The sequence below is a fragment of the Giraffa tippelskirchi genome, chromosome 12 (assembly GCF_054371585.1).
Source record: "Giraffa tippelskirchi isolate mGirTip1 chromosome 12, T2T-mGirTip1v1.2.pri, whole genome shotgun sequence".
NCBI classification, from domain to species: Eukaryota; Metazoa; Chordata; class Mammalia; order Artiodactyla; family Giraffidae; genus Giraffa; species Giraffa tippelskirchi.
Genome location: NC_137286.1, coordinates 97,608,237 through 97,631,706, shown reverse-complemented (window position 1 = coordinate 97,631,706; position 23,470 = coordinate 97,608,237). Strand labels below are relative to the sequence as shown.

At 38.0% G+C, this 23,470-nt stretch overlaps 1 long non-coding RNA gene across 1 annotated transcript in view; it reads right to left on the bottom strand.

Annotated features, from left to right (window-relative positions):
- The window catches only part of LOC145530438 (uncharacterized), a 170,792-nt gene that overhangs the window by 22,244 nt on the left and 125,078 nt on the right, over positions 1 to 23,470 (bottom strand). The gene's annotated exons all lie outside the window — the stretch shown is intronic.

Genomic DNA, 23,470 nt, shown 5'->3' with positions numbered 1-23,470 from the left:
TTCTTACCTACAGATGCAAGAAATAGAAACTTGAAAAATTAAAGTTCTGATATTGATCAGTCTTATCTAATTAGTGCTATAATTATTCCTGATTTTTAAATACTCTTGTCACTTACTGATTTCATCTTGGTGAAAGGAGAGTACTAGAGTGGTAGAGTAGGGATTCAGAAACCTAGTTTCAATGCTGGCACTATCTAGCTGTGTTCCCATGGGTAAGTCCTTTCATCTTTTTGAGTTTCAGTTTTTTCTATTTAAAAAATTAAGAAGTTGAATAAAATTATTCCAATTCTGGTTGTGTGACTAAAATTAGTTATATAAAATGAAATATAAAGCACAGTCTGGAAATAAAAGCAAGATGAAAATTAAACAAAATTTAAGGGATGAAGATTTGACTCAAAAAGACAAAAAACAACATTTCATTTATTCATTGTCACACCACTGTCTGTAGATAAGATTGGTGTCAGAGATACAAAAAGAAGAATGTTGTAACTTTAAGCAAGAAGAACAAATAAACTGCTGATGGAATGCCATCTCTACCTGATTGGAACAGAATACAGAGGAGCCCAAGGCCAAGTCTGAGTTCAGTGGGAATAGTAATGTCTATCATAGACTCAGGAAAAGAAGTAGCATATGCAAGATAGTTGCCATTGCATAAGCTGTAAAACGATATTTTAACCAAGTATAGTACATACCTGTTATTTGTGTTTCAAAAAACGCCTGAAGACTTTAGGATAGTCTCTATCCTCAAATAACACAACAGCATATAATCTGTCACATGAATTACAGTAAAATATAACTTTAAAATGTAAGCATCTCCTTTCAGGCCCTAAACTGTTCTATAAATACAAGAGTAAAGCAGAAAAGCTAGTTGCAGCTACATGCCCTCCCCATTGTTATTCATCTTTTCTGTAGTCTTAAGAGTTCTGGAAATTTATTTGGGCACATGACTGCTCAGAATAAATGCTCTGTTTCTCAGCCTTTCTTGCAGTTTTAGATGGGGCTGTTTGGCTAAGTGCTGACCAGTGAGATCTGAGCAGAAGTGATGTGACCAACTTCCGGGTTGTACCTTTACCTTTCCTTCCAAAGGCAGACTGGGTGATGGTAAGCCATGGATGGGGATGAAGATAAGGTGACACCCTGAATCAACTATATCAGCTATACACTTCTAGGGAAAGTTACTCATGACAGAAATAATCCTGTCTTGCTTAAAACCACTATAATTTCAGATCTCTCATAGAGCAGCCAAATTCATAAACTATAAAATAGTTTTAAAATAGTTACTTTGGGATAAGAAATGTGTCTCATTGTGGGAACTGTGATTCAGAAGAAACCATATCCATTATGTGGATATTTTCAAGAAGTATCCAAGAAGGTGAAAGTTGCAGTGCAGCTACCCAACATATTCTTACACGGGAGTTACATGGGTCAAATCCAGCCAAGCACCTGCTTGTAAATAAAGTTTTATTGGAACACAGCTGTGTTCATTTGTAATTGTCTATGGCTGCCGTCTGAACTACAATAGCAGAGCTGATTCATTCTGACAGACACCATATGGTCCACAAAGATACTTACTATCTGGACTTTTACAGGAAAAGTTTGATGGCCCCTGTCTTGAAAGACGTTAGCCACACAAACTCTAAGTGAACTGATTTCAGATACCACTTTTTCTTATTTTCGTATGGCAGTTTGTCACATCTCTGTGTTAATATTCAACATCTTTCTTTCAATTTATCCAGATACAGTATTTTCTGTCAAAGAACTACTTCCCCTCATTCCTCTCCCTAGTAATTACACTTCAGTGCCACTTAACCCCAGAACTATTTTTCATGAAAAGATGTTATTGCTTCACAAGAATTAGTGCATTACAAAGGTGAGTAAGGAAAACCAGCGGAATAAGGCACAAACTTCTGGTTGTTGGTTCTATTCACGTCCAAATTTAGTGACTGACGCCCACATTCTGGTCTCACAACCTGTAAGTTCAAGTTCACTCTCTGACCTCAAAGACACTTAGAAACAGTGACTTTTTTTTCACTGTTAAAGAAAACATATCTAAAATATTTAAAGAAAACAAGACTGTTTATGTTAAATCCAAAAATGGTACGGGTCTATTTTAGCAGAAGTTTTAGAGATGAGCCAGTGTGAGTCTTCAAAAGTGAATCTGACTTAAACAGAATTTCAGATGGAAAAAGAAAGTGAGGCCAATGAAGTAGAGTATGCTGCATTTACCTCAACAGCAGTCAAATAATCAAAAAGAAAGAAAATGATTGCATTTCTAACTGCAAATTAAAAACCACACCTGTCAAATTAGGCATCCAACTAACAGTGAAAAGTTTGTAATGCTGGCTCTAAAAATGCTTGGTTCTTGAATTCATTCTTTCAATATATTTTTAATAATAAAAATTGAATCAAACTTTAGGCCATTGAAATATAATGAAGACTTTGTAAAAAAGGATCTATAGATCAAAATTAATAAAAGAAATTCATTTGGTATATGTGCATAAATCCACATACAAAAAACACATCGTACCCATATTTTTAAAATGTATTTTAAAATTAAATTCATTTTATATACCCATCATCTATAACATGCCTGCCTTAGTACCTATGAGATTTCAAAATCTAATTTGTAAAAATTTATTTTAAGAAAACCCAAGGTTGTGGGAAGTATAAAATGTTTTAAAATTGTAGTTATGCATATATTTAGAACATGTACTAATTTTATTACCTTTATTATCTCTGAGTGTGTTGTCTAATATAGTAGCCACTAACCACATGTGGTTTCAAGTGTTACTGAACACTTGAAATGTGGCTAGTTCAAATTTAGATGGTATAAAATACATACTGAATATTGAAAACTTGGTATAATAAAAAATATAAAATATAGTATCTCCATTTTTACATTTTGATTATATAGTGAAATAATAATATGTTAGATACATTGAATTCAATACATTATTAAAATTAATGTTTTTTTAGCTTTTTTAATGTAACTTCTAGAAGAAAATTATATGACATTTCACTGTATCTCTATGGATCTTGAGTATCTCAGAGTACTTTCTTCCTCAGAGACATTATCAGCTTTGGGTTTCTGAGAAACCTACTACCATAACGCTAGCAATCAGTAAATGTAAATTGTGTACTGGATATTTCAATGAGATTAAAAAATCATTTTGTCTAACTGTGAAATACGGATTTTACTTTAAGGAATCTATTAAGAAATACAGAAATAAAATGTCCAAATTCTGTTGTTCTCCTTGCCTTTTTTCATTTTAATTTCATTGATTCCAGAGACAAGACTATGTTTGCAGGTAGACTTAAGATGTGGTGTTAGTCATAAGTTGGGAAGGAAACAGATGACTAAAAAATATTTGAATCAATGAGAGAATGATGCCCAGGTGAGATACAATAACTAAACTTAGGATGAAATTTGACCTAAATAACCTCATTCAAAGAACAAAAATTTAGCACCTCACATTATTTATTTTTCTAGTGTTGCACCTTCACAATCAATCTAGGATACTAGCTTGGTACAGATGGAAAAAAGGCTTGTATGCAAAAATCACATCACTTCCTGAGATTCTTAACTGATATGCCCTCCGCATACAATCAAGATAATACTATTTAGGACATGAATTCTAAAACATATTACAAAGTATTACTGTAACAGTTCTAAAATGCTGACTTACTTTCCTGACCATCTAATTTTATCTTAATGAACTATTTTATTTGATGAATCACTATTCTTGTAAGGTCTTCTGCATAACAGAACAGAATGTGACAGCTAACAGTGTGTGCGAGTGACAGTGCCCACTGCCTCCAGCCCTGTTGTTTTGAGTGATTTTCTCAGGATAGAGATACTTGACCCTGCAGAAACACAGTCCTTTGAATTTTCTCCTAAGGCCCACTTGAAAGCTATCTCCCACTGCTCTTTCGATGTCAAGTCTTGCCAAGAATAAAAGTGCTGTGTCACTCACTCCTTCAGTTCTTTGTCCCCAAACAGATGAAAAGTCCTTGTTTTCCCTTCTAAGATGTCAGGGAATGAAAAGAGAGAAAAGTAATTTCAGTGCCCAGAAGTAGACATGCCTGTGTGATCATTTCCGAACAACACCAGTTGCTCCTGAAGTCAACAGGGGGACATGAAGTGCAATTCTTCTCTGTTTTTAATTCTCTGGTGAATTAAAAAACTTCACTTGTCTTGAAAAAAAAATCCATACTTTGTGAGAGAACAAAGACAAAAGAAACTGTGGTAAATGTTTAGAACATGTATCATTCATTAACAGGGATCGTGATTATGGGAAAAACAACCTCCTCTCCTTAAACTTCCAACTTATCCAACCTGCAGCAGCATCTTCCTTCCATGCTTGACATGAGGGCTTTTCATATTTTCACTTTCGGAGGTGAGAAGTGTGTTTGCAGGAGCCCTGGGGAAAAGTACAGTTGGAAAAGACACAAAAACTAGAGAGGACAAGATAGCCTAAACCAGACTCACAGACTAGGTATAACCTTCCTCAGAAAGGGACGAAAATGTTTTTTTGATGAAGAAACTTATGAGATGCCAGATATAAATTTGAGTTTATATTGTTAACAAGGGAGAGACTATGACTCCAACAGAGTTCAGAGATATGACCAGATGCTAAGACGTGGTGAAGCCAGCCAGGGCAGGTGGTGTGTTGCTTGGCAGGATTTTCATCAGTGATAGCTGAGGAAGTGAGCACGCATATGAAAAGTACCACATTTACCTATTTCCTCTATCTATATCACAGTCTTGTCTTCACTTTCTTCCTCATTTTCCTGCCATCACAATCTTAACTGCAATGTCAACATAATGCCTTTTTTAAAGCTGTTCATACAAACACTTTTGGTGAGTGTGATGGGTGTGCATTACTGTTTCTGTCACAACCTTTGTGCAGCAATGGAAGCTACAGGATAAGGATGAACAGCAGCCACCCCAGCACAGCAAATGGGTTGCCAGATGCAGCCACTGTGGTCAGCAGCTTCCCTCCGCTAAACTGCTGGGGTAGCTAGAGAGGGAAAAGATTAGAAGTCTTGATCAAGGTCACTAGTGAGACAAAGCTTAGGAGACTCTGAGGAGGGACCGAGGTTACCAACACGTTTATTCACATGCAGAGCCTGGAGAAGTCAACACACATTCAGATCACATGCAACTTCTCTCCCAGAGAATGCGACGGGAGTCACCAGAGCATGAAGTAAAAATTTCTGATCCCAGAAGTGATGTTATTATTACATCTTTGTAACAGGTAGGAAGGACAGAGAATAAAACTGGTTCCAAAATTTAGATTGGGATTTTTTATTTGCATACTTCTTCAATATTTATCTCATACTGCTCAGTAGATGCACTCATGAACATAACAGTATTTTTTGGGAAACTGAATTATATTTTAAACTCTCCAGGGAATATCATAATGAAAGGAATCTGCAATAACATCACTTAGCAGCTCAGACCAGTAAAGAATCTGCTTGCCATGTGGAAAACCCAGGTTCAATCCTTGGGTCAGGGAGATCTCCTGGAGAAGGGAATGGCTACCCACTCCAATATTCTTGCCTGGAGAATTCCATGGACAGAGGAACCTGGTAAGCTATAGTCCAAAGGGTCGCAGAGAGTCGGACACAACCAAGTGACCAACACTTACTAAAACACCACCTATTAAATGCATCTGTTTTGTACAATTGCACTTTTACATCCTGTTTTCTTGAAATAGAATATAATTTCTATCAAATTCACAATATTTTCATTCAGTTAAGTTCAGTTCAGTCACTCAGTCATGTCTGACTCTTTGTGACCCCATGGACTTCAGCACACCAGGCCTCCCTGTCCATCACCAACTCCCAGAGTCCACCCAAACTCATGTCCATTGAGTTGGTGATGCCATCCAACCATCTCATCCTCTGTCATCCCCTTCTCCTCCTGCCCTCAATCTTTCCCAGCATCAGGGTCTTTTCCAATGAGTCAGCTCTTCACATCAGGTGGCCAAAGTAGTAGAGTCTCAGCTTCAATATCAGTCCTTCCAATGAACACCCAGGACTGATCTCCTTTAGGATAGACTGGTTGGATCTCCTTGCAGTCCAAGGGACTCTCAAGAGTCTTCTCCAACACCACAGTTCAAAAGCATCAATTCTTCAGCGCTCAGCTCTCTTCACCATCCAACTCTCACATCCATACATGACTACTGGAAAAACCATAGCCTTGACTAGACGGACCTTTTTGACAAAGTAATGTCTCTGCTTTTAAATATGCTATCTAGGTTGGTCATAACTTTCCTTCCAAAGAGTAAGCGTCTTTTAATTTCATGGCTGCAGTCATCATCAGCAGTGATTTTGGAGCTCAAAAAAATAAAGTCAGCCACTGTTCCCACTGTTCCCCCATCTATTTGCCATGAAATGATGGGACCAGATGCCATGATCTTAGTTTTCTGAATGTTGAGCTTTAAGCCAACTTTTTCACTCTCCTCTTTCACTTTCATCAAGAGGCTCTGTAGTGCTTCTTCACTTTCTGCCATAAGGGTGGTGTCATCTGCATATCTGAGGTTATTGATATCTCTCCCGGCAATCTTAATTCCAGCTTGTGCTTCCTCCAGCCCGGCATTTCTCATGATGTATTCTGCATAGAAGTTAAGTAAGCAGGGTGACAATATACAGCCTTGACGTACTCCTTTTCCTATTTGGAACCAGTCTGTTGTTCCATGTCCAGTTCTAACTCTTGCTTCCTGACCTGCATACAGGTTTCTCAAGAGGCAGGTCAGGTGGTCTGGTATTCTCATCTCTTTCAGAATTTTCCACAGTTTATTGTGATCCACACAGTCAAAGGCTTTGGCATAGTCAATAAAGCAGAAATAGATGTTTTTCTGGAACTCTCTTGTTTTTTCAATGATCCAGCAGATGTTGGCAATTTGATCTCTGGTTCCTCTGTCTTTTCTAAATCCAGCTTGAACATCTGGAAGTTCACGGTTCATGTATTGCTGAAGCCTTAGGGACTTAATATGTGCCAAGCTTTGAGCTATGTCCTGTGATTTCCAAGATGAATAAAACACAGTCCTTGTTCTCAAAGATGTTATGGATTCTCAGAGAAGATAGTTATGATGCCTTGTGGGAATAACTCAGCACTAAGGAAGAAGTGATTAATTCAGCAACAGCGGGGTGAAGTTTGGAAAGCTTTATGACTTTGAAGCTCGGTATTAAAAGAAGGATGGTTAAAGCATTAATATGTCAATCAGTTAAGGGAAGGAGTGATACCTCAGACATAGAAAAAACATGTACCTGGGGCAAAATGGATGAAGGATACAAACATAAGACCTACATCAGTTATCCAACTTCCTGTGAATTTACAATTATTTCAATTTTTTTTGCTGTTTTATATGCTAATACTCATATGTATAATATGCATGGTATTTAGGAAAAATTGCCAGTAATACTGGGGGAGAGATTGAGATGGGAGAAGGTTGGACAGGTAGTCAGGAATCAGCTTGTATTGCAGAAAAATAAAGCTGTCAGCAAGTTGCAAAGCCTTGGAACATCAGAAATAGAAGATAAAAGAGATAATTTTAGGGTAAAAGCAAAATTCTTTGTTGATTCTGGTAAAGAGAGGGAAGACGTAAAGAGAATTTTAAGACTAAGGTGGGAATTCATGTCAACAATCACTGTAGAATATTCAAGGAAGCATTTATAGTGAAAGATGATGAATCCAATTTGGAACTATTGAACTTAAGTCTCAAAACCCCTATACAAAATGAGATTGGAATTCAAGAACAAAGTCTCAAAATGTGCATTTCCCATATTGTTGGAGAATATTCAATTGTACTATAGAAGACAAGAACACAAATGGGAGGGTATGAACTCACAAGAAATGTTAAATATAGTTCATATAAGTTATAAAAAAATAGGTAAAACTTATAGGATATGTTACATGTACATAATAAGCAAGCAAGTTGCTCATGAGACATAGGTAGAACTCATGTGCTACATGGCAAGTTAGCAACCTGTAAGACATGCCAACAATTGATTAATAAAATAAAAAGCATGACAGAATAAACAAGATTGTTGTTTGGAGGTGGAAAGGAACGAAAAGACCAAATCATGCCAACTCTAGGATGAATACTATGTCACCCTCAAATTCGGTCATCCATTGGTGACATCAGGTATGTCATTCTGGCCCCGTTTGTACTCTACCCCTGATGACTCAAGTACTCTACACCTATTTGTAATCACAAATAAGACCCATGGCTATTTAGCAGGCTGACAATTCACTGTGATGTCCAAACATCCTTGGTCTTGAGTGTCTCCAATACAACAAGTGTATATCATGGCCCAGGACTACTACCTGTGAAGTTCCACCTCAATCACCAACTCTGGTCCTCATAACCACACCATGAGCAGGGAGGACAACAGTGGCAAAGAGAGACAGAGAAGAAAAGAGGATATGTGAGCCTTGTGAACTCCAGGTCTTAAATACGATGGTCTTTGCATCTGCTTGTAACCTAATCTAAGAACATTTACTTACTCTCTTTACCCTTGATATTATTGTGTGTGTTAAGTTTATTTAATAAATCCTGTGGCCTGTGACCCTTTCTGCTCTGTGACTCCTAAGATATCATGTTTCAGGGAAAGCCCTGGGGGTCTAGTCATTAGAAATTGTTGTTTTAACTGCCAGGGCCTGGGTTTGATACCTGGTCAGGAATCCCACAAACAACCCGGCACAGCCCAAAAAGAGAGACAGAAAGATAAATAACATAGCATGCTTCATAGTGTACTTGTAACATTCAAGATCATTTTCCATAGGATAGGTCTGAGCTAGAGGGTTATGGTCATTTAGGTGGTTGAAATAATCCAACTAGACCCCCAGTTACCTTGTTTTATTTTTGATGTATGCAAGCTTTCAATACATGGAAAATTGCATGATGCAAAATCAAGCCTCTACCTTTGAAAAGGCATCGCCTCTTTTTATATTTATTTCTGAAACCTAATGTAAGCCCTTTGAGGGCAAAAACCATACTCCATTTATCTTTGTTTCTCCATGCATGTGTGTGTGCTAAGTCGCTTCAGTCTTGTCCGACTCTTTGAGACCGTATGGACTGTAGCCCATGAGGCTCCTCTGTCCATGGGATTCTCCAGGCATGAATTCTGCCGTCCTCCAGTGGATCTTCCCCACCCAAGGACTGAACACACATCTTTTATGTCTTCTGCACTGGCAGGCAGGTTCTTTACCATCAGCACCACCTAGGAGGCCCTTCACCTCCATACCTAGCCTATTACCAGTAACACTGCAGATATTTAATGTGTTTTGCTTAACTGAAGAATAGGTTACAGTGCTTTTTCATAACTTGAGCATTCATTTACTGATATTTATATGTTGACTCTGACAAAGCTCATCAGTACAACAAATAAGCAACTTTATTAACAACTGTGTGGATTAGATCATTTATCCAGACAGAGACTGTCATGGGAAAATACTGAATTCCTCTTGAGCAGGACTGACAGAATGAAAATGACTGCAATGACACAGTGGCTCAAGACTCCTGGGCTGATGAACCTCAACTTAGTTTTCAACAGATTATCACAAAGATCCCAAATCCTCTATTCATTGTCAAAGTAAGCTCGCAAACAGAATTTGAGATTGTGGGAATGTGGAAAAGTAAACTACATGTCATATGAATTGTTTGCTGAGGCATAGTAGAGCGGAGGGGTGATGCAAGTGTCAGGACAAGACAAGCCTCAACACATGAAAAAGCAAGAAAGAGAAAGAAAAAAATATGAAAGTTTTCTTTTTCATTTATCTGAGGTGATTGTTAAACTGAAGACACATTAGATAAATTATGGCTCATTCATACAAGAGAATATTTTGTAGCTGTTTAAAAAGAGATAAAAAAAAACAATTTTCAAGCCAATGTGGAACAATCTATCAGATAAATGGTTAAACAAAAGAATCAAGATGAGGGTAAGTTTGTATAGCATGTTAATAGTTTGTGTTTAAAGAAAAAAATGTGGACAGACACTTGTATATACATAAAATTTTGTTAAATGATAAACCATTTATTATAGTCATTGACTCTAGAAGGGGAGCTGAGAATTTTGAAATGTAGCAGAAAGAAGGCTTGTTTTTTGTTTTTGTGTATTTTTAAATTTTTGTAATTTTACATGTACATTTTCAAAAAAACAAAAATAGAGTAACATAATTAAAAATAAATGTTTTTAATGATATATTTTTTCTAAAATGCTTTTCCATCAAAAATATCTGGAGGGTATTGTGCTCAGTGAAATAAATCAGATAGAGAAAGACAAATATTCTACATTATCACTTATATGTAGAATCTAAAAAATAAAATGAATGAATGTAACAAAACAGAAATAGACTCAAAGAGAGAACAAACTAGTGGTAGGGAATTAAGTGGGACAAACTATTACGTATAAAATAAATAAGCTACATGAATAAATTGCACAGCACAAGGAATATACCCCACATTTTATAATACTTTGAAATGGAGTATAACCTTGAAAAATGTTGAATCACTACATTGTACATCTAAAACTAATAAATCAACTATACCTCAAATAAATAAAGCCTTAAAATATGTAAAACTCAATACAGTAAGCAAATATATTTCTACGCATATTCATATCTACAGCAAATAGTATTTCACTGTTCAGTGGAAGGTTTTTCATTTAGGATTTTCTAAAACTCTCAAAACTGAGTAAAAGACTAATTTCTAATTATGTTGTACATTTAGAGTACTTTTCTTTCAAGTTAATATGTCACAAGAAGCCATTAACTCACTAAGCCCTATTCAACACTTAAGGTTCCAGTTTAATTGATTTCACAAATTTCACAAATTTTAATTTATGAATTGAATTCTTTAGAATTAATTTATTTCTTTAGAAAACCTTTCTTCACAATAGGAGGTAGACAGTCCCATTAAATTCAAATTGTGAGTCTGACTCTTCAGAAACAAGATAGAGAAGAAAATGACAGATAAGCACCTTGGTTTCTCCTCTATAAAATAGGAAAAATAAGAGTAGCCTGAAAATACTTATAAAACCCACAATGGATAGTAGTTGTGACTAACATAGCTTAAGGCCAAATGAAGGTATGCTGGTTCTGTATAAATTTACGTCAGAAAATATAAGTTTATTGTCTTAGCTAAGTAACAATGATGCTTGGTGATGGGTACTATCCTTGTATCATGGTTTAGCAAACATCTCTCCCAAATATATATGATTACCTGTCTGAATTGGAAGTGGCTCATTTCCCAGTGTATTCACAATTAACTGTTTCCATCTGCTTTGGTAAACAAAGTAACAAAATTGTTGTTCAAATTACTTACATAGTTGTAAATTTTAAATCATTTAAAATGGATTTTTAAAATGTAGGCTTGTTAAAAAAAAAAAAGAAAAAGATACATACTATACATTTATCTTCTGGTGAGAAAAACTTGAATTAGGATTATAAAGATAATTAAGATACATTTTGGAGAGGAAAAATTAAATCTATCTCCCTAAGGACTGATAAAACTAATTTTAAAACAATTCATCCCAATGTGGTAAAACTGACCAGGTAATCACCTGTGGTTCATTTTTTACTGCTTTTTACAAACATAGGAGGGACATCGTTTATTTGGAACTTCAATGAAGAATCATGCTGGTGTCTTAAACATTCTACAAAGGTTTATATTCAAATAACTAGCCCTTGAAAACAAAGATAAACCAGACTAAATCACCTTTGGGTATACATGCTGTCAACCAGCAATTATCTGATCGATTTTTTAGTTATGCCTGGAACATAAACTAATTACTTTGAAAATGAACATTCAGATCTGTTATCCCACCAGACAGGGGAAAACAAATGGATCTAAGAAAGGATCGAAGATGTTCAATTGGTCAAGGTAAAGCGTAGCCCCAAACACAAAACCACTACCCTGCAAACTCAAACCTCTTCTAGTACCATGTTTAGCCTCAACCAGTCTCATCACTTTGAAAGTAGAGAACTAGCTTCAGCTTCTAGAAGATGCTCTCTATCAATGACCTGCCCAAGTGTGTGTGTGTGTGTGTGTGTGTGTGTGTGTGTGTGTGTGTGTGTGTGTGTGTGTGTGCGTGTGTAAGAGAGACAGACAGAGGCAGAATGCTTGTGAACGTCTCTCTGTATCTGTCACATAAAAGGGGAAGGAAAAGGAAAGAAAAAGGAGGAGGATTAAAAAGATACCTCGAGGAGCCTGGGTGAAGGACCATGTTTGGCAGAAGATCTTTATTCCATGACTCAGGGGAAAAACCAGGATAATTTTCAAATGCAATCATTTCTGACACCTAGCTTATTTTTAGTTGCCTGAAATCCACTCTGGAACAAGCCAACAGTGACATCTGTTCAGGTTAACAATGAGAGTATCACAAACACATGCTTTAAAAAAAAAAAAGAAACAAAAATAAAAAACCAAGAAATCTCTTCAAGTCCTCTGGAGTCTACAAGGAATAAGAAAACAGGTATGTTTGGAATGAAGAAAATTATTTACAACCATTCTTGTTTCCAATAATACTCCCCAAAATGGTTATGTTTCATTCCATATATTTACTCATTGAATTAACGTTTATCATGGAAGGTATACATTTAACGTGATACAAGCATTGTTCCAAGCTGGGGATAGAATAATAAGCAGCAATGCTGCAAAGGCAGGAGAGAAGGCAGGCCACCATTTTCAGTGAGAGAGTGAGATTTAAGACACCAGCTCACAGAACACAGGGAACTTCACCCCATCTCACTAACCAGCTTAGTGACCCCTTGCTTTGAGGACTGGGAAAGTTCAAGTTTAAGCTACATCCCCAATCCAATCCTGGGAAGGTGGGCATGTTGGTGAAAGTCCCTATTTAACAAAAGCAACAGAAGGAGATGAAGAAAAGTGTTTCTCTTCATGAGCCCTAATTTTAATTACATGGGTTCCTCATGCCTCTTATCAATCTTCCACAAACCTGCAGGCCTTCCCTAAAACATGTCAAGCACTATCACACCTTGGGGTGAAGACATTCATACTGTTTCCTTTGCCTGAATTCATTCTCCCCATTTCTATCCATCTTCTCTTTCCCAATTGTTGCAATCTTATGTATCTTGGAGGTCATCTAGAATATTCTCTCCTTTTGGTATCTTTCCCCAACTCTCCATCCCCTCAGAAAAGTAAATTCCTGGCACTATCAGTTGCTCTGTGACCTTGGGTAATTGAGTCTCACTATCCTCATCTATAAAACAGGAACATTGTTGTTGTTCAGTTGCTAAGTTGTGTCCGACTCTCTGTGACCCCATGGACTGCAGCACGCCAGGCTTCCCTGTCCTTCACTACCTCCCAGAGTTTGCTCAAACTCATGTCCATTGAGTCAATCATACCATCCCACTATCTCAACCTCTGTCACCCCCTTCTCCTGCCCTCAAGCTTTCCTAGCATCAGGGTCATTTGCAATGAGTCGACTAATAATACCACTTAACTCTTCAGGGCTAGAGTGAAAATTAAAGCATGCAGTTATTACCTGGTTAATAACTGATGTTTAATGTTACTTTCTTTCTCGACTCTGAGACTGAAATTGAAATCATTTACTGTGCCTTTGTTAAATAGTCCTGGAACCAAGAATATTTTCCTTTGCCTATGTTAAACAATATTCAGAAGCAAAAATAACTTTGCTCTTTCCTCCAGGAAATATTTGTTCCTATAAGATAAAACTGTGAGTTAACTCAAGTAGTTTACATATCAAGACAGAGTGCTCATCAAGACTCACTCAATAGCCTCAACTCACTGTGTGCTTACCAACCCGAAACTATTACATCAAAAACTCTGGACACTGGTAGTTTGGCTCTGTTTAACAAACTCGTTTGATCTGGGTTTGATCCCTGGGCTGGCAAGATCCCCTGGAGAAGGGAAAGGCTACCCACTTCAGTATTCTGGCCTGGAGAATTCTATGGACTGTATAGCCCATGGGGTCACAAAGAGTCGAACACAACTGAGCGACTTTCACTTTCTCCAAACTAGACTTTGCTTAGTCAACAGGCCTTTTCGGAGAACTGACAGTTGACATCTCTTTGCCTTAACTGTGATTCAGCTGCACTTTCCTTAAACTTCTGCTGTAAGCACTACGCTGTAACTTCACTGTTGGTTAACTGTCTGTTTATCTGCCTCCCTTTATAAAATGGTAAACTTCAAGAAAGCAAGGTTGTGTCTTTGTAATTCCAGTGCTCATCATCAGTGTGCCAAAAGTTAAGCAGGAAAAACAAAACAAAAGGCATACGTATTTCGTTAAATGAATGGATGAATGAAGGAACAGTCATCCTTGAACGGCATCCACTTTTAATTCACTAACCTAGTGGTTTCACTCAAGGCTTTAATCTGGCTTCCGGTTAGAACCAGCCAAGGGGAAGCACCAATAAGGGGTCAGGACATGCTAGCAGAACAGGGACCAGGCACTTACTTCCCCAGCTCCCTGCTGCCAGGCCACAGCTGGCAGAGGTTCCTCTACTAAGGCCACAGCTCCTCCTCAGGGACTTTTCTTACAGCTATATTGCTCCAGGTTCTGATAGTCACTTCCTTCCCTTTGCCCCCACAGGCCATGGCACAAGTAAATACCCCTCCTATTGACTGCCTTCACCATCCTTCACGGATTTCCTAATCCTAGTTACACCCTGGAAATGAACCCCTTCATTAAATCTTCCTCAGTTACCCTATATGGGTATGCTGTCAGTATCACAAGGAATCCTGACTGATGCATCTTCTAGGGATAGGGCTCACATAGAAAGAGGTACCACCATCAAACTAGTACCTCTAACGACATAAGAAGTAGTAAGTCTGAGTCTACCTAAGTAACAATGCCAGGACTCCTTAGAAGGGAGACTTGTGCCTCTGAAAAAGCTGTTTTCATTTATGTCTTCTGGGAACTAACCTGGCCCCTAACCACTGAAATCAAAGAGTGCCTTTTCAAGTTGTTTCTGGGAGAAAAAAGCTTCCCCTCTGAACCTTAGTGAAGTGGTTTTAGGGCAGTAAAGGCTATTATACTTAAGCAAAAACAACTGCATCAAGCTGTAACATTTGTGCTGAGTGGTGAAAACCATTCCAGTAGCCTCTACAGCATATTTGAATTATGAAAAGAAAAGCTAAGAATTAAGATGTTTGATCTCTTCCCCTCAATTCAGAAATTACTGAAATTTGTAACCCTATTAGGAAAAAATCAACAGAATAAGCAGACTTCTCTCACATGTAGAAAGAACCTGAGATTTACTCTGATTTTTAGTTGAATTTGATATGTACTGCAGTACATAGTAAGGCCCTTCTATAAACTAATATTCAGGAAAAGAGAAGGTATTTGAAATTGGAAAAAACATCGTATGTTTTCACCGGTATATGGAACTACAAGTCCAGGTATAAATCTTTTCAGCGCTGTCAGGCCTAGAAAGAGGGGGATTATATAATGGAATATGCAAGAGGAGGGCTTAAGGTCCTTATACAGATGCAAGTTGATTAAAATTAGCACTTCATGAAATTGCTTTTTTTCCCCTACTAGATGAAATGTGATTCTAAGTGGGACAGAGCTATAAAAGTAAAAAGTCCTCATTTTTCAATCTACACTAAAGTTTCTTTCCATGTGTGACCTTATTTGGTGCTTTAACCTAAGATTGTAATACGTGAAGAACTTTAAACATTTCCATTTGCTTATTCTGGTTCTTATGAAAAACTGCCAAGATTATCTGAGGGCAGAGTAACTAGCATGGTACAAAGAAAATTCAAACCCAAAGCTTAGGACTTACACAAAGCCACATAGTTTTGGACAAACTATTTAATTTTCTGAGTAACAGATTTATAAAGTTGCTGAGAGGATTAGATAAGAGCACATCTATGTAGCACCTCTTACAGTGTCTGGTGCTGTGCACGTGGCAACTCAGTAGCAGTTACTGTCATGATCAGTGTCCACACGTGGCATGAGATTCAGAGGCAGTGCAAACTTTGGCAGTACACCTATGAGGCAGTAGGTGCCCGCAAAGAGTTTCTAACTGTACGTACACAAATAACTTGATTCAACTTGATTTGAAAAGAGAAGAGGTTATGGCCAAGCAGGAATTTTAACCGAAACTGAAATATTTCCAATGTAATATAGTCTTCTAGGTGTCTTCATATTATCAAGTTAACTGTTGCACCATCCTACCAGGGTTGCCAATCACCCCTGAGTACCTTTTATCACGTGCTTGGGTTTCTATTTAAGCACTCTCTGTTCTGCTGACTCACCATCCTCAGAAGTGTATGCTGCCTATCACTGACATTTCTGAGAGTGCACAAATTGGACTGAAGCACTGGCAATTAATATTTCTACTCTTCTCTGCATGACATATACAATAGCATAAGTGGTACTTTTCTTTTGTAGAAATGAAATTAAGTTACGGAAAAAAGATAGGGTTTTTCAAACCAAAATCAATGACAGGCACACTTTCCAGACAGGCTTATAAAGGAGAAGAAAAGACTAAAACATAATGTAGCACTTTTTAAAAATCACCCTTTTTTTCCTCTCCCAAAAGAGCTTAAAGCAGGAGGTGGAATAGCATCTATTACATTATATCATTTTTAAAAATCCCTAAAGGAATATAATAATTATTTTATCACTTAGATGTCTTTATCATTTAAAATTAACCAAATATAATATATGATTCAAAAACTGTGTTATTAGGAGCCCAAAATTTATCAGCCATGGTAAAGGCCAAACTTTAGCAAATCTCTTCAGAACCATAAAATGGTTATTATGCATGGTTATTGCACCATGGTTATTGGGTGGTATTTAACCACCCAATGGTTACATGCAATAACGCCAAAGTTCTGAAATGGCATCTAAGCCCATACCTGACTAGTAGAAGTTTCCCTCTTCTCACCCTTCTCTCTGAGGAAGCACAATACAAACTCCATCATTTCCCTGTGGCCAACCTTGGCACCAGTCCTCCTCACTCCCTTCATATCCACTCAAGTGTCACTTCTATGAGTGTTTCCTAAAAATGGTAACACTCACCTTTCCCACTTCTTGCTTGATTCTCAGCACTTTCCATCATTTGACACTGTCACACATCTCAACACCCCAACAGGGGATCTTCCCAACCCAGGGATCAAACCCATGTCTCCCTCATTTCAGGTGGATTTTTTTACCGTCTGAGCCACCGGGGAAACTACTAGAACGTAAGGACCATCAGATATTTTGCAATGATTTGCTTATTGCTATACGTTTGGGCCCAGTACAGTGTCTAGCACAAAATACATGTCAAATATTTTTGCTGAATGAATGAAAGAGACCTTCCCTTCCTGAGAGTGGAAATCTACATTTCTGTGTAAGTTCCCTGGGGTCAACTACAGGAGAATATTGTACTCATAAAGTTAAAAAATTGCAAAATGAGGAAAAAGGAAGGTTGCTTGTCCTGTTTCAGTGTTATACGGAATCCCTGTCTGATAGACCCATGCAGGGAATATTTAATTCTCCATGGAACTGTACCTTTGTCGTACCATTTACTGTTAATTAGGGTTCAGATGCTACGAAGTTAAACTGTGACTATCAGATTTTTATCTTATAGAAATTAAATGATTTCTGTGCAGAAAAAAATAACTCCAAAGATTATACCTTTATTGCACTTTATAAAACAATTTTGTATCTATCTGGCAATCTTTTTTTTTTCATTGCCTTTAAATGCACTATGCCTCAAATGCATTTTGAACCAGCTTTACCACTTGTCTGGTTCCCTTAGCAATGAATTAAATAAATTTTTAACATGCACTTAGTCCACATATGTATCAGAGTAATATTTTAAAATTTTAAAGATAACATTTTGGCAGTTTGTGTGTATGTATGTGGAGGTATCCTATCAGAAGATTCCCAAACGTATGATAGAGATCAGGTAAAAAGCAGAAAATCTGGTTTGCTAGCATATTTATTTCTTTGTCGAGCTGTTTGCAAGCTCAAATCAGTTTTTTAAATTGTCCACTTGTTTTGCATGATTTTGAATTTACTTCTGACCTATGGCTGATGTTGCAGTACTGAAGAGTCAAGCTATTTGTCCAGCTGTTAGTCATTGAGAACATCTTTCCCTCTTGTTTGGAGAAGGAAATGGCAACCCACTGCAGTATTCTTGCTTGGAAAATCCCGTGGATGGAGGAGCCTGGTAGGCTATAGTCCATGGGGTCGCAAAGAGTCAGACATGACTGAGCAACTTCACTTTCACTTCCGTCTTGTTGCCTGAGTCTGAAATATGTAACTACACTGGACAAGTATTAACAAAATAAATTATAAAACCTCACAAAGGAGCTCTGTTCTGATTGTGTTATAAACAATAATAAGCCCTTACAAAAATCTAATATTACCAGAATTCCTGGAAAGTAAACTAAACTTCTAATACTTTAAATATGTTATAATTCATTTCCCAAATCCACAAACCAACAAATAGCTAACAGGAAAACTGCTTGCTGAGAAGTATTTTTATGTAAAAACCCAAATTTATGTAACCAAAGTGAATCCTTGGACATATTAGACTTGTTTGACCACTTCAGTTTAAAAGCAGCTCTATATCTTCTCCCTGACTTTATCTATGTAGACTATAATACAAGAAAACATTTCACAATAGATTTCTATTTTTTTTCATGAATAAACAATTTCATCCGAAGTCCTCAAAACTACTATGTGTTTATTGATCAGACAAGACAACATATTTCATATAAAATTTGGGGTTATAAAAAACATAACATTATTTAATTTAAACAAATTCTGATAACAAATTAAACAAATTAAATTATAATTCTGATAACTAAATCTGTTTAACGTCATCAGTGTTGTGTTCTATAATATACCAGTTTACACATAATATTCAAGATCTTTAGTTAACATTAAGAACTTAAGATAATATTAAATTGAGTTAATTAATAAATAATCTTTGGGTATCTGGATAATTTTTTTAATTTTGTTGAAGTATATAGCTGATTTAAATGTGCTAATTTTGCTCTACAGCAAAATGATTAAGTTACACATGGATAATTCTTTTCTGGGGGTAATATCTAATAAGATAAAATAACATTTGTCAGAAAGCATAGTTTTATATATATACATGTATATACATTATATGAGAAACCCTGCATAATACAACTTCAAGGAAAAGCCCATTACAATATAAGAAGAAGCAAAGATTACATATATCTGTGTGTGTATATATACAACTCTAGTTTGAGACATATATGTATTCATACGTATGTCTGTGAGCACGCATGGTCAGTCCTATCAAACTCTTTGCAACGCCATGGACTGTAGCCTGCCAGGCTTCGTGTCCATGAGATTTCCCAGGCAAGAATACTGGAGTGGGTTAACATTTTCTCCTCCAGAGGACCTTCCCGACCCAGAAATTAAACCTGGTCTCCTGCATCTGCTGCATTGGCAGCAGAATTCTTTACCACTGAGACACTTGGGAAGCTACTCTGTTAATAAGGGACCAAATTTCCCCAAACTTCTAACTTTTTCCTTTCAGTATCAGATTTTAAAATGGGGAGAAAATTCAAAGCGTCCTTTACACCTAAACTAACTTTGGTGTTTTCCAGAGGGGTCCTGGGTTTCCCAGGTGGTGCAGCGGTAAAGAATCTGCCTTTGAGCCATAGGGTTCAATCCCTGGATCAGGAAGTTCCCCTGGAGAAGGAAATGGCAACCCACTACAGTATTCTCACCTGAGAAATCCTATGGACAGAAGAACCTGAAAGGCTACAGTCCACGGGGTTGCAAAGAGTCAGACACGACTGAGCACAAACACACGCTTGGAAAATCACAAAGATTTGTTTTGCTTTAACTTATGTATTAATTTCATACTGTCTAGTGAAGAAGAACTAAAGAGCCTCTTGATGAAAGTGAAAGAGGAGAGTGAAAAAGTTCGCTCAAAGCTTAATGTTCAGAAAACTAAGATCATGGCATCTGGTCCCATCACTCCATGGGAAATAGATGGGGAAACAGTGTCAGACTTTATCTTTTGGGGCTCCAAAATCACTGCTGATGGTGACTGCAGCCATGAAATTAAAAGACGCTTACTCCTTGGAAGGAAGGTTATGGCCAACCTAGATAGCATATTTAAAAGTAGAGACATTACTTTGTCAACAAAAGTCCGTCTAGTCAAGGCTATGGTTTTTCCAGTGGTCATGTATGGATGTGAGAGTTGGACGGTGAAGAAAGCTGAGCGCTGAAGAATTGATGCTTTTGAACTGTGGTGTTGGAGAAGACTCTTGAGAGTCCCTTGGACTGCAAGGAGATCCAACCAGTCCATTCTAAAGGAGATCACTCCTGGGTGTTCATTGGAAGGACTGATGTTGAAGCTGAAACTCCAATACTTTGGCCACCTCATGCGAAGAGTCGACTCATTGGAAAAGACCCTAATGCTGGGAAGGATTGGGGGCAGGAGGAGAAGGGAACGACAGAGGATGAGATGGTTGGATGGCATCACTGACTCGATGGACATGGGTTTGGGTAAACTCCGGGAGTTGGTGATGGACAGGGAGGCCTGGCGTGCTGCAATTCATGGGGTCGCAAAGAGTTGGACACGACTAAGTGACTGAACTGAACTGATGTATTGATTTGCTATTGTCACTGTAACAAGTCACCACCACTTGTCTTAGAACAACACAAATACAACCCCCCTTATGTTTCTGGGAGATCAGAAATACAAAGCAAGGTTCAATAAGCTAAAATCAAGATGTTGGCAGGGATGGTTCCTTCTGGAGGTTCTAAGGGGAGACAACATTTCCTTTCTTTTTTCAGCTTCTAGTGCCCACCCACATTCCTTGGCTTATGGTCCCTTCCTTCATATCCAAAGTACATCACTCCAACCTCTGCCTCCATTATCATACCACATACCTTTACCTTTTATATAATCCTTATGATTATACCGGTCTCACTCAGATAATGCAGAACAATCTTCCATTTCAAAAACCTTAATTTAATTATGTCTGCAAAGACCAGTTTGTCTTTTATGGTAACATATTTTACGTCCTGGGGATTAGATACAAAGATCTCCAGGAACCCATTATTCAGTCTAGCATATCTTGTAAAAAGAGTAGCAGAAATAATTAGGTAATCTATTTGATTACCATGAGCCTGTAGCCCCCAGATCTACTGGAGCCTGAGGACTGATAATGTTAACCTTTCTGGCAATGCCCTGTTACCTCACCATCAACCAATCGGAGAATTGTTAAGGAACTGATCACACAGCTTAAGCCTCTTCTCCCTCACCTTGTCTTTTAAAATGCTTCTCTGAAACTCTGTGGAGTTCAGGTGTTTTGAGCATCAGCTTCCCTGTTCTTGTGTGGCCCTTGCAAAAAAACCTTTCTACACTTCAAACTCTGACTTTTGGTTTGCTTGGCCTCGCTATGCATTGGGCATGTGATCTTGGGTTCACAATACCAAGAAGGAGAACCCTTGATATTTCTGACATATCTCTGCCCTGAGACACTTTCTTTCATTCTCTGTGAGATATTCTATTTTTTTAGGCTCTGAAGGCAAGGCTTGCAGACAGCTAAAGTCATCTTAGATTCCTTAAAGGCATCACTGAGAGGTATGCAAATATATGCAAATAGAGTACACAACAGAGTAATTAAAATAAAATCTAGTAGCCTTAAATAGATACCAAATAATAGTCCTAGGAGAGGCAATTAATTCTATTGTTTACAACCACTCCCTTTGTTAGCTGATCTTTTTTTTTTTTCCCAAATGAAGAGACAAATCATTTTCTTTGCTTCTGTGAAAGAAAAACAAAAAACATTGCAATTATATTCTGCTTCATTTTTGTCTGGAAAAGCATAGCCAAACAATGTCTATTAATAAGAGGAAAAATAATTCAGAAATGGACGAAGGCTTGGAAAGCTTTCAGAGTCTGGCCACTGCTCACATTTTAGCCTCATCTTATCCCCCAACCCCCTCTCTCAACTCTCAGCTCCTTCTACATGGAAATCCTGGCAGTTCCACCATCCAACATGTAACCAGTCACCAACCAAAGGTTATTCCTCCATCAGAAGACAGAACACAGTCTCTGCCTTCAGATACACACAACCCAGTCAGGGAAAGATATTTAAAAAGCAGGTAATTATATCATCCAGGATGCTGAATGCAATGCTGGAGATGCAGACAGAGCATGGTGGAGGTGTGAACTGGAGCACCTAAAAGAGGAGGAAGGACGGGTCAGAGAAGAGCCTGAAAGATATTACACTTGAGCTGAGGACTAAAGGAGGTATAGGAAGCAAGCCCTAGTAGAGCAGAGACCTAGAATACAGAATCTTACAATCTGTATTTGGAACAACTACTTGGAGTTACAGGGGTGAAACATCAAGTGTAAGGCCAGGAGGGACAAGAGAATGAGGCTCCAGAGGCAGAGTGGCCAGAGTCTGGGGCCTGGGTTTGCCACTATTAAAAGATGAACTCTGGAGTGTTCAAAGTTCAAAGCTTATTTAAGCAGGGACTTCCCTGGTGGTCCAGCAACTAAGACTGTCTGCTTCGAATTCATGGAGCCTAGGTTTGATCCCTGGTGAAGGACTGGGAAACCTGGCATGCTGCAATCCATGGGGTCACAAAGAGTCAGACACAACTGAGCAACTGAACAACAACAACAATAAGGAACTAGATCCAGGTGCCAAGGACTAAAAGATTCTGTATGTAGTGAAGAAAACTGAAGATTTGCATTTCACAACTAAAATCTGGAGCAGCCAAAAAATTATTTTTTGAAAAAGTTTATTTGAGCAACAATCAATTCCAACCCAGCAACACCAAACCAGAAGTGGTTAGGAATGTTCTACCAACATGGACTGGGCAGAGACTTTTATAGAGAAAAGGCAGAGTAAGGAAATTATTGACTCTCTACAGCTTATGGGAGTAACTATTCATCTAGAGTGGAGACCACCTGTGTGCACCTTCACAGAAGGAAAGAGGGGCCAAGACTAAAGGAGTCGGTCCCTAGTTCAGAGGCTGCTACTGTAAAACCCAGGTGGCTTTAGTGAAATCAGCATCAGTGGACAAGAGAGGGGGGCACATTTTAAAGAGATTAAGGATGAAGAGAATAACTGAATTGATCATAGAGAAAGAGCTGGGATGAGAAACCAGTCAATGTCACTTCCCAGTTGTCAATGGCAAAGCCCTTTAAGGAATCCCAAATAATAAAAATAGGTTTCGGGTAATAAAATAAAGTCTAACCTTTTTTTTTTCCTCCTCTCTTTTCCTTTGTGCTTAGTTCCACTGGCTCATAAGGTGGCGCCTGCAGAGGCCGCACACCTGGAGCTTCAGACCTGAGTTCCTGGTATGAACCGGCTGCGCGGCAGGTCACCTCAAGGCCTGTGCTGCTGCTGCTGCTAAGTCGCTTCAGTCGTGTCCGACTCTGTGCAACCCCATAGACGCCAGCCGACCAGACTCCCCCGTCCCTGGGATTCTCCAGGCAAGAACACTGGAGTGGGTTGCCATTTCC